This window comes from Gopherus flavomarginatus, chromosome 1 (genome assembly GCF_025201925.1).
Source record: "Gopherus flavomarginatus isolate rGopFla2 chromosome 1, rGopFla2.mat.asm, whole genome shotgun sequence".
Classification (NCBI taxonomy): Eukaryota; Metazoa; Chordata; order Testudines; family Testudinidae; genus Gopherus; species Gopherus flavomarginatus.
The window spans coordinates 168863968-168881490 of NC_066617.1; the positions used below are offsets into that span (position 1 = coordinate 168863968).

The 17523-nt window shown below is 47.7% G+C and overlaps 1 long non-coding RNA gene across 1 annotated transcript in view; it reads left to right on the plus strand.

The window, feature by feature from the left end:
- Positions 1-4542: 4542 nt before the first annotated feature.
- Positions 4543-17523, plus strand: part of LOC127055765 (uncharacterized) — a 34672-nt gene continuing 21691 nt past the window's right edge. The window contains exons 1-2 of the long non-coding RNA XR_007775613.1: positions 4543-4763; positions 5728-5834. This is a non-coding gene — a long non-coding RNA (uncharacterized LOC127055765). The remainder of the gene's footprint in view (positions 4764-5727; positions 5835-17523) is intronic.

The following is a 17523-nucleotide window of genomic DNA, read 5'->3' on the forward strand; positions in this document are numbered from 1 at the left end:
TAAGGTTGAATAGTATGCTATTTCTTTTCAAGCTTTGGTTTAATAGGACCTGTGACTTGCTGGGGTTCTCTGGAAACATGAAATATTGCAATTCTGGCCATTAGGGACACTGGCCATTTAAAACTCATGAATTTGTGTATTCACTAATGTATCCACACAAACGTATGCTGGAGTAAACACTTGTACAGGGCCCTGGTTGAAAAATGCCACTAGGAAAGAGTTTGTGGTGGCACAAAGCAGCCTCTCCCTCAGTTGCACTTTGGAAGGAAGGTGGCTTGTTGATGGCCAATACCCTTCAAAAATTTGCTGCCAAAAATTTGCAGCTCATCCTCTCTGTCACCTCTGCCAGCAGGGCTTCTGTGAAGCCCCCAACACAATCTAAAGCTATCCCATTGCAACCTGGCCTGCTGAGAATAAACCCTTAGGGGGCTGGGAGGACACTCCAAGCAAAATGCTGAAAGGCGCTATGGTGGTCTCACATCTCATACTGGAAAATTATAGGATAGGGTGGGCCTTGTCTTTCAAAAGGCAACTGGGATGTGGGTAAATATAGCCTCAAGTGTCTCCTTATAGACTTTTTGCCATTTGGGGAGAGAGTTTAAGGAGAAAGTTCTGGTCATTTGTGTGGGCATCCAATAAACATCCAACACAACATAAACCAGTAGTACTGTCCTTGCCAAACTCCATTGCAGCCGTGCTCTAAGGGACCCATCCAACCTGATTCTCAGCCAGATTTTTACATCTATGCGTGTGTGTGTGGGTGTGTGTTTACCAGGGTGAGAGTGAGGTGGACAGGAAAATAAACCAGGTTAGCTGTACTTGGCTGAGATACTTCGTATAGCAGTGCAGCAAGTTGCCTGAAAAATGTATGTGACCACCTGTTGGAATAGGCACAAGTAGTTTAACTGGGTCCAAAGTAGAGCTGGTGGATTGCTTTGTTACAAATAATATTAGTGCTTTGACCCTAAGTGCCCCTGTATTCACACTGTACACACTATTGTAATCATCTTTGTATAAAATATGCCTTGTGATGCATCATCTGAAAACTAATAACTCACTGATCATTAATATTATGTATGTACGTATGAAGTATGTATTATGATTAATGGATATATGCTAGAATGTGTTTAAACGAGGCATGTCGGGGGAATTGGCAAGCAGGTCTGCCCTAGCCAAAAGAATGTTTTCGTTTCTCTGACCAGCAGCTGAGTTGCCAGGCAGAGACAAGGAAGGTACATTTACATGCCAGGTAAACAAAGATATCAAGCTAACAAGTGAGGGAGGAGACAGCATGGTGCCTATGCCTCAGCAGGAGAGAGAAGTTTGATCTGGATTTTACTTTGAAAGAATACCATGGAAAGGTTCACTGTAAAATGTGTTAGAGGGGGAGGGAGCTGAACCTCAGGTGATAAGCAGTTGTACCAAGTGACAGTAAACAATATAACTGTATTATGAAAGTGTATTGAGTGAGGTCTTTTCTAAAAGCTAATGATACACTGATGATTAATATCATTGTGAATTGTATATACTAACACAATATGAGGATATATGGATACTTAATGATATTATGCTTTAAAGTCTGTGGCCAAACAGGGAGAGACAAGTTTCCTCCCAGACAGGAGAGAAGGCAGCTATCTACCTGTCTCCAATGTAAATTAAGCATGGGGGAAACAAGAGTGGGGCTGTACACAGGCTGCTGTGGTCAGAGTTGTTCAACTAGGGCCGTCTAGCATACAGACGCACAGGGTCTGATCTGCATGCTTGTAGGCTGGCTGTAAGCCTCCCTGGCTGGGAGCAAAGCATTGTAAGGCACCCAGAGTGGCAGGGCAAGTGATGACACAACCCCTCCCTGGTCTGGATTGCTCCCTGAATCCCATGACAGAGTTTAGCCCCTGTTGTGGTCCACAGCTCGTTTGTGGACTGTGCCTGGTTTCTTGTAGCGAGTTCATTATTTGTAAGCATTCATTGAAGAGTTTGGATGAATATTTATCAACCTATGGATTGTCTGCAAAGTATTTACTTCCATTATTTGTTGTTAGACTATGCACATTTACAAATGTTGAGCACTTTTCTCACACTAGTCCCATAGAAGTAAAAGGCATGAGTCCTGTCCATTGTGAATAAGCATTAGCAGTCTAGCCCTAAATGTGTCATGTGATTGGTCATCTAAGCAGAATGGTATTGTTCAGGCACCCTCACTGGATAAATGAAATATCCAAAACCGAGAAAATGACTAAAAGTAACCAGCAAATAATATACTTTGGGGATACATTTGGGATGAATAATCCTTTGTCCTAAAATTAATTAAAGCTTTAGGATAAAAGATGTGTGAAACCTGGAAATGCCAGATCACTGAATATTTTGACACTTTGAAATTTTCAGCACCTACATCTTGTGCTCCTAAAGTGAAATATGTCCCTCGGCATGGCAGTTTCACTCAGCAGCTGCTGGGGATTCTGGGATCTGTGGCAGCTCTACCATATGGACTACCCCAGGGCCAGGGACCCCTAGTCTTCCAAACTCACATGCCAGTTGGGTTCTGGGCTACCCCATCCATGCAGCCTGGGGAGCCAGCTGGATTAGGAGTCTTGCAAGCTTCCAGCTCAGAGACAGGAAGCCTGGAGAGCCTTATCTTGAGGTGGGGCTTCCAGTCTCTGAGCACTGCATCAGGGACTCTGGAAACACAGTCACTGACTCTGAGCCAGTCCATATGACAAGTCCATCCCAGAGCTGTGATCCCTGGAAGCCCAGTTGTTCGGCAACTCATCAGGTGAGCTGGCAGGGAACCAGGCAGGTTTCCTGGCAGGTAGGGTTCCATGCAGTGATGAGCTGCTAAAATATTAACAACCGGTTCCCTCCTCCTCACCCCATGAGAGGGTCATGCCCCCTCACCTCCCCCAAGACTCTTGCCCCATCCAACCCCCCATGTTTCTTGACAGCCCCCCATGGGACCCCTGCCCCATCCACCTCCCCTTCCTTGTCCCCTGACTGCCCCCTGCCGCCCCATCCAACCCCTCCTCTCATTTCTGATGGCACCCCGGGACTCCTGCCCCATCCAACCACCCCTTCTCTCTGTTCCCTGACTGTCCCTGGAATCCCTACCCCTAACTGCCCCCCACCGCCCCATCCAATCCCTGCTCCTTCCTGATTGCCTTCCCAGGACCCTTGCCCCCATTCAATCCCCCTGTTCACTGCCCTCTGACTGCCCTGACACTAATCCACCCCATAACTCCCCTGCCCTCTATCCAACACCCCTTCCTTGCCCCCTTACCATGCTGCCTGGAGGTGGGGGCCAGGCCCGGGGTTGGGACCAGAGCCTCTCGGCCGAGGTTGAGGCCAGGCTGGAGCCACGCCGCCCGGCCGAGGTCAGGGCCGGCTCGGGTCTGGGGGCCAGGCCGGAGCTGCGCTGCCTGGCTGAGGTCGGGGCCGACTCGGGCCCGGGGGCCAGACCGGAGCTGCGCCGCTGGCCAAGGTCAGGGCCAAGCAGGAGCTGCACTGCCCGGTGGGCTGCAGTCAGAGCTGGGGCCGGACACGCGCCGGCCGGGGTCGGGGTCAGGGGCCAGGGTGGAGCCGTGCAGCGCCTGGAGCCCTCCTCCTGCCCCCGCATCCCAGCTCACCTGCAGGAAGCCGCTGCTTCCTTCTCAGCCCTCCCATGCTTCCCACGTGAACAGCTGATTCGCGGGAAGCCAGGGAGGGGGAGGAGAAGCTGGGGGAGCATTCAGGGGAGGAGGCAGAGGCGGAGTGAGGTGAGCTGGGGCTGGGGAAAGGGCAGGGAGCTGCTGGAGGTTTTGTTAAATTTAAAAGCCCTTTTCGAACCAGTTGTCCCTTGAGGGACAACCGATTCTAAAAGGGCTTCTAAATTTAACAACCAGTTCCCATGAACCGGTGGGAACCGGCTCCAGCTCACCACTGGTTCCATGGGAACCTTGCCTGTGATTTGACAAAAAAGGTCAAACCTCAACATTTTGGGGTCAACAAATTAACATTTTTCAACAAAACCAACCAGCTCTATTTAGGATTCTGAAACACTTTTAAGAATACCTGGTGGAAGCCCAAACTCTCATGAATAGCAAATAATATAATCCTCTGAATCACAGTGAACAGAATTTGGATTTTGTCCATGAAAATATTCACTCTTGTTGTTTGCTGCTAAAATTCTAGTTTCAAAGATGGAGTTTTGCTAAAATATGGAAAGGAAAAAATGCTATAAAAAGCAAGTTTGTGCGTCCTGGCTCTTCTATTGAATTGGGAGATTGTCCAGCTGTTGATAAATTGTAAACATTTTCAAGTCACCTTGACCCTTCAAATAATTTTTCAAGAGTTAAAGAAATAATCTGAAATAACCATGCTGAAGAACTAAGCAAACAGGCTGGATATTGCTTGATTTGTTGTGGTTTGTGTTTTATTTTCCTTTGCTCATATCTCTGTGTTATCTGGATATTATTTATCTGCAGTGGAATGGAAACCTGTAGGCATACAGATCAGTCCCCTTCTGTTTCAATTTGTCTCTTTAATTTCATTTCCCAAGCTCATTTTTTTTTAATAGGGAGCTCATTGGTAAGATGGACAGGACACCCTCAGGACTAGGGAATTAAGAGAAAATCTACAGAACTCAAGGCGCAGCTGTAGAGTTTTTCCTGATGGCAAGTGAAGAGATGGGAACAAGAAGAGAATCAGCAGCTGGATTACAGAAGCCAAGTAATTAATGCATAGGAATGACTGTTGCTAGAAAAGTCTGCCTAAATATGTCTTTTTCTCCCAAGGTAAGGCTCATGCTAATCCTTTCCTTGTACATTATGTATTTCAGATGTATAATGATTTTGCAGCTAGAACAACTTGTGTGCACAAAATTTTAAAGTATTGTCAGTGGTGGTTTGTAAAACTAGGTTTTAAGCAAAATTTCTATTTTTTTTAGAAATTTTTTTTACACTCATTCTGGAAAGCCACCCACCCCCGTGGTTATGTACAGAGCATCTGTTAATACATGGCTTCCTACTTAGCTGTCTTGCCATTAGTCAGGGATGGAACCAAGGCATGCTTTTTGGATCCTTGAGATATCAATGCATTTAGATAGGGAAGAGTCCATAGGCAGAGTATTGAATGAGAGACAGAATAGCAGGAATCTGACAGTTGCTTGCTTGGGTGAGATGGGCTATCTCTAACAGAAGGAAAATTATGGAATCAAGAATAGGGAGAAGACAGGAGTCCATCTTTGGATATAGGAAGCAGATTTCCTCTAGCAGGAAGCTTGAATCTATTCTGGGTGATGACTGGAGAGACTATCTGAAATTCTGGGGATTACTCAAATTGTGGTTGATGCAGACCATATTTAATCTTAATTTTAATCTAGCCCTGTTGAAACACCTATTGATATTCTTCACTCAGGCCATGATTTCAGCAAATCATTTAAACATGTGAGTAACGTGAAGCAAATGCTTACACCTATCCTTTATTCAGCAAAACATTTAGGCATGAGCTTCACATTAAATCTTACTTAAGTGCTTTAATGAATCAGGACCTTAGTCCGGAATGTCAGATGATAAGAGGCTACTTTCCTGTACGCACATCTGTGGAGCTGTGATTGGTAACAAAAGGGGAGTATTTTAGCTTTATTATTTGGAATCTCAGTAAATTTAAGTTTGGATAATGAAACAAAACAGATCCATAAAAAGTATCTATATACTTATATATACCATGTTCAGAGAATCTTTTTGTCACCATACACAGTCAGCAGACCCTGAGCCTGGGGCTTGAAACAAGTGTACCAGGATCACTATTTGTGGCCACTAGGGCTTCAGAGCTGTGAAGCACTCATTACTTGGCAAGAAAATCATGTAAGTAATCAGCGGGGTCTCAGAAGGTCACTCTCCTTCAATTATTGCCTAAAAGCCTTTTTTCTTTCCTCTATTTGAATTGATCCTATTTCAATTGATACATGGCCCAGCCTGGTATATAAATCCTTGCAAAGTTTTCTACCTTCACTCTAGCCATTTTTAATTCACTTTGTACTTTCTTGGTGTGCAAAATTCTTCAGAATCTGCAAGGATTTCCAGTTTGAGCATGAAAACTATATATTAAAAGCACACACTGAAAGTGAATCGATCAAATACAATTTCAGCCAACATTTTCCTAAAAGCAGCTTAAACCTGATTTCACTTGCATTTTGGGCCAGATTTTCAAATGTGCCTAAGTGATTTAGGAGCACAATGTCCAAATGAATGTCAATGAGAATTGTGCTCATAGGGTGACCAGATCGCAAGAGTGAAATATCAGGACACATTGGGCGAGTGGAGGGTGGGGAGGAGGGGAGATGATGATGATGATAAACACAGGTACAGCCCTGACCAGAGCCATGAGAGGGGGCACACAGCCTTAGGAAGCTGCAAGCCCATACCACAAGCCACAGGGCAAGGACTCATGGCCCCAGCTCCAGCCCCCAGTAGAAGCCATGGGGCCAGAGGCACAGGGCTCCGGCTCCAGCCCCGGCTGAAGCTGCAGGACAGGGGTGAAGGATCCTGGTTGCAAAGTCAGATCCAGTTGCAGGGCAGGGGAGCAGTCACAGTGAGGAGGCCTCCAGTTTTGCCTTCAGCCCCAGCTTCAGTCACTGACAGCTGAAGCAAACTACATCACAGAGGTCTGGAATCAGTGAGTCTAAATTATAGACTTAGTCATAATACATATTTAAACATACATATTTATTTGTATACTAAACAAACAACGGGGTAAAAGGCCGGGTTTTTTATTCTGTCAATAAATCAACTTCCCAATTTGCATATCTCTCAGATATGCTAGAAATCTAGTACTTCTTGGATGACTTTGCCATAGTCATGACTTGCTTCTGGGCAATCACAAAGCTGTAGAAGTCCTTGCAACTCATCTGGAAATTCATTTTGACAAGGATTTCACTCCGCACCAAGTCTATGCTGCTTCAATTCTGGACATCAGTCCATGCACCTTTCATGACTGAAAATACATACTCTGAGTATGCATTGCTTATGGATATTCTGAGCACATATGACACTAACTTTGCCATGTTCAGGAATTCAGTGCTACAGTCCTTGTTTCTCAGCACTTGAGACCAGAGTTCCCTAACTGAATAGTTTCCAGGCTCCAACTTGGAGTTGATGTCTTTGATGATACAGTATTCATCATAGAGCTGATCAAGATCCACTCTTTTCTGAAGGTTTACAGCTGTGACAGTTGCAGACAGATCCTTGTATTTGAATACCCTATTAACTTTGATGTTCAAGCACTGAGTATTGAACAAGTAGCCAGTAGCTGAAAAATCAAACCATTTCTCCAGATATAGGATTGACATATTGCAAAATGTCATGAAGTCTTTCTGGAGACATGCAGCAGTGACAGGCAGCATCTCAGTTAATGCACTTTCAACTTTGGAGCCAAAGAATATGTCATTTTTCCGTTGCTGAAGTTTAATTCTCAGAGTATTCATTATGGCATACACTTCACATGCTGTCATACTCTCACTTTCCAAACAGAGCACAGTATCATTGAAGATTTTCAGGACATTCTGGAGGAAAAACAGATGAACCTCAACTTTGCTAGGCCCCTCAGCTTGTTCACTGTTTTCCCTGTCCGAGAACAGCATCCATAGAAATTTTGGGCACTTCTCACTGCCTAGAGAAACAAAGTAGCACTTAACAGCCTGCCACATATTTACAAGCCTGTTTACAGCAGGGAAAAGACTCAACCAGCGCGTCGGAACATGGTGCAGTAAAGTGGCATACTCCATCTCCACAAAGTCAAACATATTCTTCAATGCTGCTCCTCTCTTAGCAGAACTGCTGAAATGATTGAACATCTTAATCACCAGAGTCTCAATGTCAACTTCTAGGGTATTGCTAGCATGTTTCACGGCGTTGTGCACAACATGGGCAGGGCAGTTTGCTGGCAAGATATTTTCATTTTGTTTTTTTAAATTTTGGTACACTGATTGTCGCTTTCCATAATTCACATTTGCATTATCAGCACAGTAGGAAGACACCTTTTTTTAGGTCTAGTTTGTGTGTCACAAGTTTTTCAAGTAATGTGTTGGTTATTGCCTCTGCAGTCTCTTCGCTTTGCTCATAGAAGTCTAACAGTTTATCTTGGACCCCATGTTCATGTGTCCAGTATCTCAGTGATAAGGGTAAAGTTTTCACATTGCCCTTGTTAGATGCACCTGTGGCAACTGAGAAATAGGGACCATCTGGTTTGCTGAGGTCTTTTAAAAATTATGTTGAGAGCGATGACAGCACATTTTTGATGAAAGCCTCCGCTTTAGTTGAGCCACAGCTGATGTGCTTCGCAATTGTTGAATCTGGATACAAGGTAGCTGCCAGTTTAAGTTCACAGTCACATGAGCGATAGGAGTGTGGATGGAATACTGTGTGGTAAACTTGAGTTAGCTCAGTAGCGATAACCTTGTTATTGAAGGATTCATTTGGCTGGCTGAAAATATGTGAGACCAGGGTATTGCTCTTGTGAGTCTGGGTGTTTTGTCCATGATTTTTTGATTCAGCATGATGCTTAATATCAGACTTACCACCATGGCAGTTGCTAAATTCCTTCCTGCATGCTTTACAAAAGGCTTTGTAGAATTTCCGAATCCAGGTGTAAGTGGCTTCCCATTCTGTCCTGTATCTGCACTGTCTTTTTTGTTTTTTGGTAGTTGGCTCCTCGCTTGCCGTTGCCATTTCAGGTGGGGTTTTCAGCTGAAGACTGTTAGCTAGATGGCTAGCCACTGAAAAGAACTGCGCAGTCTTTGTGCTTCTTACGTTATTACGTGCCCACTGCAATTTGTCCTATGGTATGCACTGTAGTTCAGAACTGTAAACTACATATCCCTACCGTTAAGTTGTGTTACACCAGAAAACAACCTGAAAAACTAAAATTGCGCCCACCACAAGCACGAGTTCCGTGGCTGGTGGCTCCCATTGGCCGGGAAAGGTGCCAGTGGGAGCTGCTGGAGCTGTGGAGCGGGGCTTGCAGGCACCAGCAGCACGCTGAAGGTCTCTCCCATCCCCCAAGCCAGAGGAACCTGCCAGGGGGCGAGGTGAGTCCCAGTGGTACTTACCTGGATCGGCTCCTGGGAAGCATCTGGCAGGCAGGTCCCTCTGGCTCCTAGGGTAGCAGGTCAGATCGGGTTGGGTCAAGGGAGGTCAGAGGTGGGGGGCTCTCTGCCCACTGCCTGCACCTGCAAGTACCGCCCCTGCAGCACACAGCAGAGACCTCCTCACTGCCTCTGTGCCTGGGGCTGCACTGCAGGCTCCTGCCAGCGGGCGGGTGCAAAGTGCGTCCCGACCTTACATCGGGATGTCTGGTCACCCTGTGTGCTCGTTGGTCACTTACACACTTCTGAAACTGCTGCCTCCAGTTTGTAATTGCTAAATTGTGTGAGGAACCAGCTAACCAATGGATAACCTGTGGAATTATGTAGATGATGTTTGCCGTGTTGTATCTGTGTTGGTCCTAGGATGAAAGAGAGAGAGAGACAAGGTAGGTTAGGTAATATCTTTTATTGGACTAACTTCTGTTGGCAAAAGACAAGCTTTCGAGGTTACACAGAGCTCTTCTTCAAGACACCTGAAGCTGTGGACATCAAAAGCTTGTCTCTTTCACCAGGAGAAGTTGGTCCAATTAAAGATATTACCTGACCCACCTTGTCTCTTTTATATAAGATGATGATCTACACATGTTAATGTGATGTGCTATAAATGGTTCATTCAACTGCTAGGATGGCTGCTTTACCCATGAGTGCCGAAGCCACAACTGAGTAATAGAGGTTTTGCCGAACACTTGCCATCTAACTATATGTTTGGTACCAACCACATTATATTCTGCACATGTCACATTTGTTATGTTTAAAGTATCTTGGTCATATATGAGAGCTTTTTAAAAATTACTGATAAAATTTTTATTACCCTATTTTCCATGTGCTGGGATATCTTGATTGCCATGAATCCAACTCTGTGGACTTCAGAAGAAGAGAAAAAAATAATAAAATTACCTAGACTTTCCTTTCCATACAGAACAATGTTGTGATATGATGGCCCAGTATCTTACAATCTACTGGGGCCAGAAACAGGAGTTTCTGGAGAAAGATGGAAACACTTTTCTTGGAGGATGATTTTATTTTTTTTAAATGGCAGCCATTTGAAGCTACTTATAAATTTGTTATGTAAAATGTGGACCCAATGGAGATGGCTTAATGGGCAGAGTGCAGGTGATGTGGTCAAACGTGTATGATAAATACAGTTCATCACATGACTCTCTACACCACATATATGGTGTGTATGATGGTGTGTGTTGTTGGACCCCCAAGTTGGGCCCTAGGGCCAGGCAGCTGGTGCTCCGGCCTCCACCCCCAACGGATTTTTCCCCCAGCCCCCAAAGCTGCCACTGATCACGTAGCTGCTCGGAAAGCAGAACTTGTAACAGGAAAGGCAGCCTTGTGGTCAGCCGGCCTGAGGGGACAAAGTTCCCCTCACGACGGTTGCTTCCTGGGTAAGGATGTAGGGGCCTGACTGCCTCCCTTGTATGGGCATAAGCCACTCGCGACCCCGCAATTGGCTTATCACAAATTATGACGAAAAATTCGCTATATATTCCTGACCCCCTCCCGGGGACGGGGGAAGAGAGAACTCGAATTCCCGTCGAACCGTATCCAGGCCTGATCAACCTGGCTCTCTCCTGGCTCACGCATTCCCCAGAGCCTGACTGCTTGCCGGCCGTAATGAAACTTTTGTGGTTTGTATGTGTAAGTATAATTAGTTGTTAAGGATATCTGTATATCTGTGTTACTAGATAAGAGGCAGAGACTGGTTCCAGCCGCCCCAAGGCTCCTGCTAGGGGAAACCCGTTGACCAGGAAACCTTGAACGCAAGGGGGACCAGTTGAGCCTAGCAATTTGTGTCTACTAAGATTAGTTGCTGCATTTATGAGTACTAACAGCACCAATATCACTTTTATTAACCCCTGGGACGACCTGAATAATTACTGGGACTTAGAAAAATACCAGGGCCAACTTCTATTTGTAATTGTAGTGTTTGTGTTATTTGTTCTAGTATTATATTGTAAGCCCAAGCTGTAACTAATTGTGTTATCCCTTATCCTTATCTGTGACTCCTTTAATAAATCCTTAATCGTTAACACTACGACTGATTGCTTGCGTTATCCCCGTCACTACCCTTGGGCACTTGTCACCCCCCCCAGGGCATCCAGTGATCGAACCTCCGCCCTATTCCAACGCTCATTACCCGGTAGATAACGGGCACCTGGTGGCCATATCGGTGGAGCGAGGGGCGAGAGCAATCTGTAATCAACATGGCGTCATGAACAGGATGCCTTCGGGAGGGTCAGTGCCCGTGGTATAGTGGGGACCGTGAGCAATCTGAGCTCGAGCAATTTCAACACCTGCAATTTCACCAAGTGGCCAGCAGACAGTCTGCGAAGCCCACCCTAGACTGGGTTTGTATTATAGAGTCAGGGTCAGGGTCAAAAAGCTATACGACCTCATTAACCCTGCCCGCCGTAGGATGTCTCCTCCATTGCCATCCCACCTTTAAATGTCAGCCGGCCGATGGCTCCCTGCAACCCCAGTGCACGGGGGTTGCGGAGACTAGTCGGACCGAGACACCGTCAGGCATTTGGAAGGAGTGTAGCCGTATCATAAAAAGATCCGGGGCCACCGTTTCCAAACTCATACCCCCGCCCCGGGTACAGCCGGGTGATCCTGCCCATGGGTTGCTAGCCCAGTTAGTGCAGGAATTAGAACAGACCAGGCGAACAAAGAAACTTAGACCAGACGAGTATAAGTCAGAGGACGTGTCCACGGTCTTGTTCAGCGCACTGAACAAGGCGCTGGACCTCTGCGCGGTCCTTCATGGAAGCACTATGTTTGCTGCTAAACAAGCCGCTGCTAACAGCACCGACAGCGCAGAATGTGAGATAAGTGAAAAAGAGCAGGAGGATGGGAGTCAGACTAGTAAAAGCCCACCCCCCTATGAAGACCCCCCTTCCCCTTTAATCTACCCCGCACTCCCCTCAGCCCCACCTGCGCCTGAGAAGGAGGGGCAGATAGAGGCAATGCCCGTTGTTATCACCAAAAGTAAGTTGGATTCTAATACAGGCCAGACGGTTACGACCACCGAGCTTCGAACTCGCACTAAGGCGGAGTTGAAGGAATTCTTAGCAGACACGAGGCGCAGGGAGGGCGAGGCACCCCTAATATGGCTGGGTCGTCTGGCTCTGGATTATGGGGCGGAGGTAGTGGATAAGGAGGAGGCCGCTGTTCTGGCCAAAACGTCTAATTGGTCGTCGGGGTTCCCGGGTCATCACCTCTTAGGGAATGGGGTCTGGCCGCTTACCATACCAGCCGCGGCCGCCCTAACAATGAAGGGAAGTTTTAAGGGCATGTATATTCCCCCTGGCAGCATAAACACCCCCCACGAAGTTATATGGGCCATTGCCGGAGCGTCCATCTTAACGTGGGACCCACAAGCGACGCCGTTAAATTTAAACCCGCAACAGCTCCAGTCGGGCTTCCCCTTTATTTTTGTCGCAGACCCCACTCAAATTCCGGTCAACCGGGACGCAGTGGACATGGCCGTAGAAGGCGCCCCACCGATTGACACAGGGGGGACCCTGCTGCTACATGGTTGGGTTGGGCAACCCCTTATTACCTTATATGAAGTCATGTCCCGGCTTCGAATGCCACCAGCCTCGAAGAACCCCATTTCAGCCCTTCCAGCTGAGGGCCCTGTTTCCAAGGGTCAGCCTAAGCATCCGCCTAAACACCCTGAACGAACCAAGGCTGAAAGAGCACTTTTTGGGTTCCTGTTACATAAGGGAATCCCCAAGGAGGCACTGCGGAAAATGTCTGATACCCAGCAGCAAGATTTGGGGAGACAGTTAGGATGGAGGGACTGGGACGATTATTTGAGAACAAAAAACGAGTAGAGGCCGGGTGCGCCCCGGCCTCCACAGAGACTTGGGATGATCGACCATATCACACCCTATTGGTAGCCGGTCCCAAACCCCCTCACACCCCTGTATCTTTTTTGTTGGACACCGGAGCTCAAATCTCCGTTATAAAATCCGATGTACCCCATGTACCCACAAGTTCTACTATGTTTATTCAGGGTCTTAACAGTATTGAAGAAAAGCCTGTAGTCACCTTTATTCTGATTCATAAGGGGTATAAGCGAAAAGTTAAGGCTTTGTTGGGGGGAACAAATTTGCTGGGGGTTGGGGATATAAAACGACTGCGATTACAAAAACAAGTTTGTCAGGCTCTGCCTGTCACCCTGTCGCCCGAAGCCCCCCCCCCCTTATTGCCCCGAGCTTGTTAATAACAGTTCATGGAAATTTTCCCCCATTCCCACAAAGCCTGAAGGCATCCCCCTCATTAAGCAACTGCTCGACCAATTATTAAAGGAGGGACGGATATCACAGGCGATCGCGTCAAACTATCTATCTCCCGGCTGGGGTATCCCCAAGCCCGGCAACCCCTCTGAATTTCGATTGGTAATTGATTACAGGCAGGCAAACAGCCGAGTCCGACACCTCCCATTCGCAGGCCCAGCCACCATTCCAGAAATACGGCAACAGCTAAGCGATGCCAGTGGGAGGTGGGCCTGCACCCTAGATTTAAAGGATATGTTCTATCAAATCCCGTTGGAGGACAAACCCCAAATCCTAAATTTCGCTTTCCAGGGCGCACAGTATCAGTGGAAGGTGTGCCCTCAAGGGTTCTGCAATTCCCCCGCCTTGGCCACGGCCGCTCTTGCGAAAACCTTAAAGGGAATAGAAGCCATTGGGGGCACCACCATTTTGGCCTATGTGGACGACATAATTATAATTGGACCCAACGAACACATAGTCCAACACGTAACTAACACCGTGGTAGCCGAACTAAAGGCCAATGGGTGGCGAATTAATGAGGCAAAAAGCCACCTCGTACCCTCTCAAAGCTTTTCCTTCTTAGGCCAACATTATGACCCTTATAACTGTGGCCAACCCACCTCGGGAATTTTAGACCCTTGGGTTAAAGACCCACCCGAGAATAAAAAGCAACTGCAGAGACTTTTAGGCCTGATTAATTATCACCGACACTTCATCCCAGATAAACACCTTGTAGACCTGGAAACGATCCAGGAACCCCTCTCGTCCAAACGGAAACGGGAAATATGGAGTCCTGAGGCCCAAAAAAGCTTGGAACGAATAGCCACCTGGTTTGCCTCTAACCCACGGCTAACGCGATATAAAAGGGATTCGCCTTTTATCATTACCCTTTTCTTTACACAACATCATTATGGGTACTCAGTATCACAAGACGGGCAACCGGTCTATAATTGGGCCCGAAGGCTCAAGGGCCCTCAGTATCGATATGGACCCATAGGACTTATGTTACTAGCCGCAGGCGAGGCACGCGTTTGGGCCCCGCTATCTAGTAAAGGGACCCTGATAGGCCCCGAAGTACACCTCATTCCATGGCTCACGCGGTTGCCCCCTCCCAGTTTTCACGGGACCAGCCTAACTTGGCAACAGCTGTGCTATTTGGGGGAGATCACGTGGCGGGAATGGACGCTTAAATCGCTGCCAAACGATGTCCGATTCCCAGCAGCCTCGGAGCCCTTGTGTATAGAAACAAAATATGACCCCTGGATTGTGTCCGACGGGGGCACTTCCCCGACCCCCCGGGCAGGAGTCCTCTGTGCTAAATGCGACCACTTTCAGGTTGATCTCCTTCCCCCGGGTTCATCGGCCCAGCATAGCGAAGTTCATGGGGTCCTTCTCGCTGCCCAGCACGTTACCCAGGCCCATTCTGTTTCTGCTCAGGTCGTATTGGGTATAGACTCACAATTTTGTCTCAGCATCCTCACAGGAGAGGCTAACCCCACAGCGTTTATGCCACTGTGGGAAACTATTTTTGACCTCATACGTAAGTTCTCCCGGCCCTGGTTTATAACCCATTGCCCATCACATCGTCCTGACTCTAACCCCCTCCACTCCGATTTGGATCACAGAATGAGGGAAATTCAAGCACCCCAAGTGTGCCTGGGGCAGCAGCTCCAGCTAAACACCGACCCATTCCTCCGATGGCTTCATGAGGATTGGGGGCATTTGCCTAGCGGCCGCCTATACAATCAGTTAGCCCTAGGTGCTCAGGGAAAGCCTGAGGTGCGGCGGCAGGACTGCGAAAGAATCGTGCAGTCCTGTCTTAAGTGTGCACAAATCAAGTCCCAAAACCGCCCACGTTATGAGCGGTGGGCGTACGCTGCAGAGTACTTTCCTCCTGGCGCGGTGTGGCAAATAGATTTAATGGGACCCCTACCCGGAGCCCGTCGCCACCCAAAGGCTCTGCTAGTGGTAGATTTGGGCTCCCGTCAAACTCACTGCATCCCCCTGAATACCACCACGGCTGCGGCTGTGGCTGGGGCACTGCAACAGGTAGCCGCAGCATGGGGTGTGCCCTCCGAAGTTCAAGCAGATGGAGGACCCCCGTTTACCAGCAAACGTTTTGAAGCATTAGTGCTGGGATGGGGGGCTTCCCTCCATATTCACTTAAAATATCACCCCGAAAGTAATGGTGTTGTCGAGCGGAAAATCGGGGTTCTGAAAACCATGATACGTTCAGTTAATCCCAACGCTGATTATAAGGGTTGGAGTGCACTATTACCGCAGGTTCTAATCTCTCTCAATGCAAACTATTCTCGTTGGCCTGAAATCAGCCCCAGACCTAGAGGCCCCTGGACACCCGTATATCAGCCTGACCAACTAGTCTGGGTGGCTGAGCCACAGGCCTCAGGTCACCGAGAACCCTACGCTGCACAAATTGTAAGTACAGGTAAATATCCTAATACCTACACGATTGTGGATGCCCGGGGCACCCACACCTTGGTCCATCATAACTGGATAAGCAAGCGTTCCGAGTCAGGAACGAACTAACGGGGGCCAATAAGGCCGCCTTCTGTTTGTCTTGCAGCTCGCAATGGCAGCAGGAAAACGGGACGACAACCAGAAGGGCCCCGATCCGCGGAACCTAGGACAGCCGTATCCTGTAGATGAGAACGCCCATAAGCTTATGTTCGCGGCCTATTGGATCCAAGAAGTCCTGGGAGGAAACATCGACTTATCCTCACTGACACCTGACAACTGCCTTGCATGTTCCAATAGGCTGTCTGTAAATAGGCCTTTGTTTGATTTATTGCCATTAGTGTTTAACTTTAGTAGTATTAATAGTCCCCTTAATTGTTCTTCCTCCTTTGCTCAGTGGCTCCCTATCGTGCAGTGGACAGGTTGTATAAATGATCATTTTAACCCCATCTCCCCCCGTGTCTTTCCTATTTTTAATAAAACTTCGGCACGTTATCTAGGCCCACTCCCCTTGTCACCCGGGCAGAGACCCATGGCGTCCCACTGTTGGGTGTTTTATGGCAATAGGGGACGACGAGGCCGGTCAAACTTACCCTACTGGGTAGGCACATATCCAAACTGTTCCCAAACCCTTATCTATGACAACGTATCCCACGGCAACGCTGTTATGAATCGGGACACCCCCCTGCCGATAACCAATAAAACTGTCGTGGAAATAAATGTCATGGACCCACCCTTTAGTGACTTCTTTAACCCTCTTAGGCACACCTATTTTTATTCTAGTTGGGTTTTAAATAAGTTAAGACCCGGTCACTTTTGGCTATGTGGCGAGACGGCCTTTGCAGCACTCCCCCCCAATCCCAAAGGTATATGTACCATCGGGTCTATCCTGATAAAAGGGGGTGGTCTTTATGTCAAGACCCGGCAGCCCAGTTCGGCCGGGCGGGTTCGACGTTCTTGGGGATGGTGGGAGAGGGCAAAGGGTGCGTTATCCTCTGTAGTATCTTCAGCGGTTTCATTCAACCCCGTGGGATATATGTTATTGCGTGAGCAAGTATTATTCCAGTCATTGGCTATTGAAACGCTAGCTAACACCACTGCACGGGGCTTCAGCTTAGTTAATCAGCGGTTAGATGAATTAGCAGAGTATTCTTTTCAAAATCGCTTAATGATACAATTTTTGTTACAATCACGGGATTTTTGTGAAACCCTCATATCTATGTATCCGCAGTTTAAAGATAAGTGCTGTATCTCTCTTTCTTCTATCTCTGGAAACTTAAGTGAAGTGATTGATGACCTTCAGGCCTTGGGAACTGCTGTGCGTGAGTCCAGAGAGACCTTCCGCTTCTGGTCATGGCTGGAGTGGCTGGGCCTTGGTGCCTATAAGGCTTATTTTCAGTCCCTTTTGGTGTCGCTCGTGGTGGGCCTCTGCCTCCTCTGCCTCGGGTGTGCTTTTGTTAAGGCCTGTGTTCGGCGGATGGTGGGAAGTGCCCTTATTGCCTCGGCCGCTGAGACGCGTCCGCTCGTAGGAGCGGACGCTGACTCGGACACTGAGGTTTAGGTACGTTGGGTGTTGTCGGCCGGAGCATGGGGGCATGTTGGACCCCCAAGTTGGGCCCTAGGGCCAGGCAGCTGGTGCTCCGG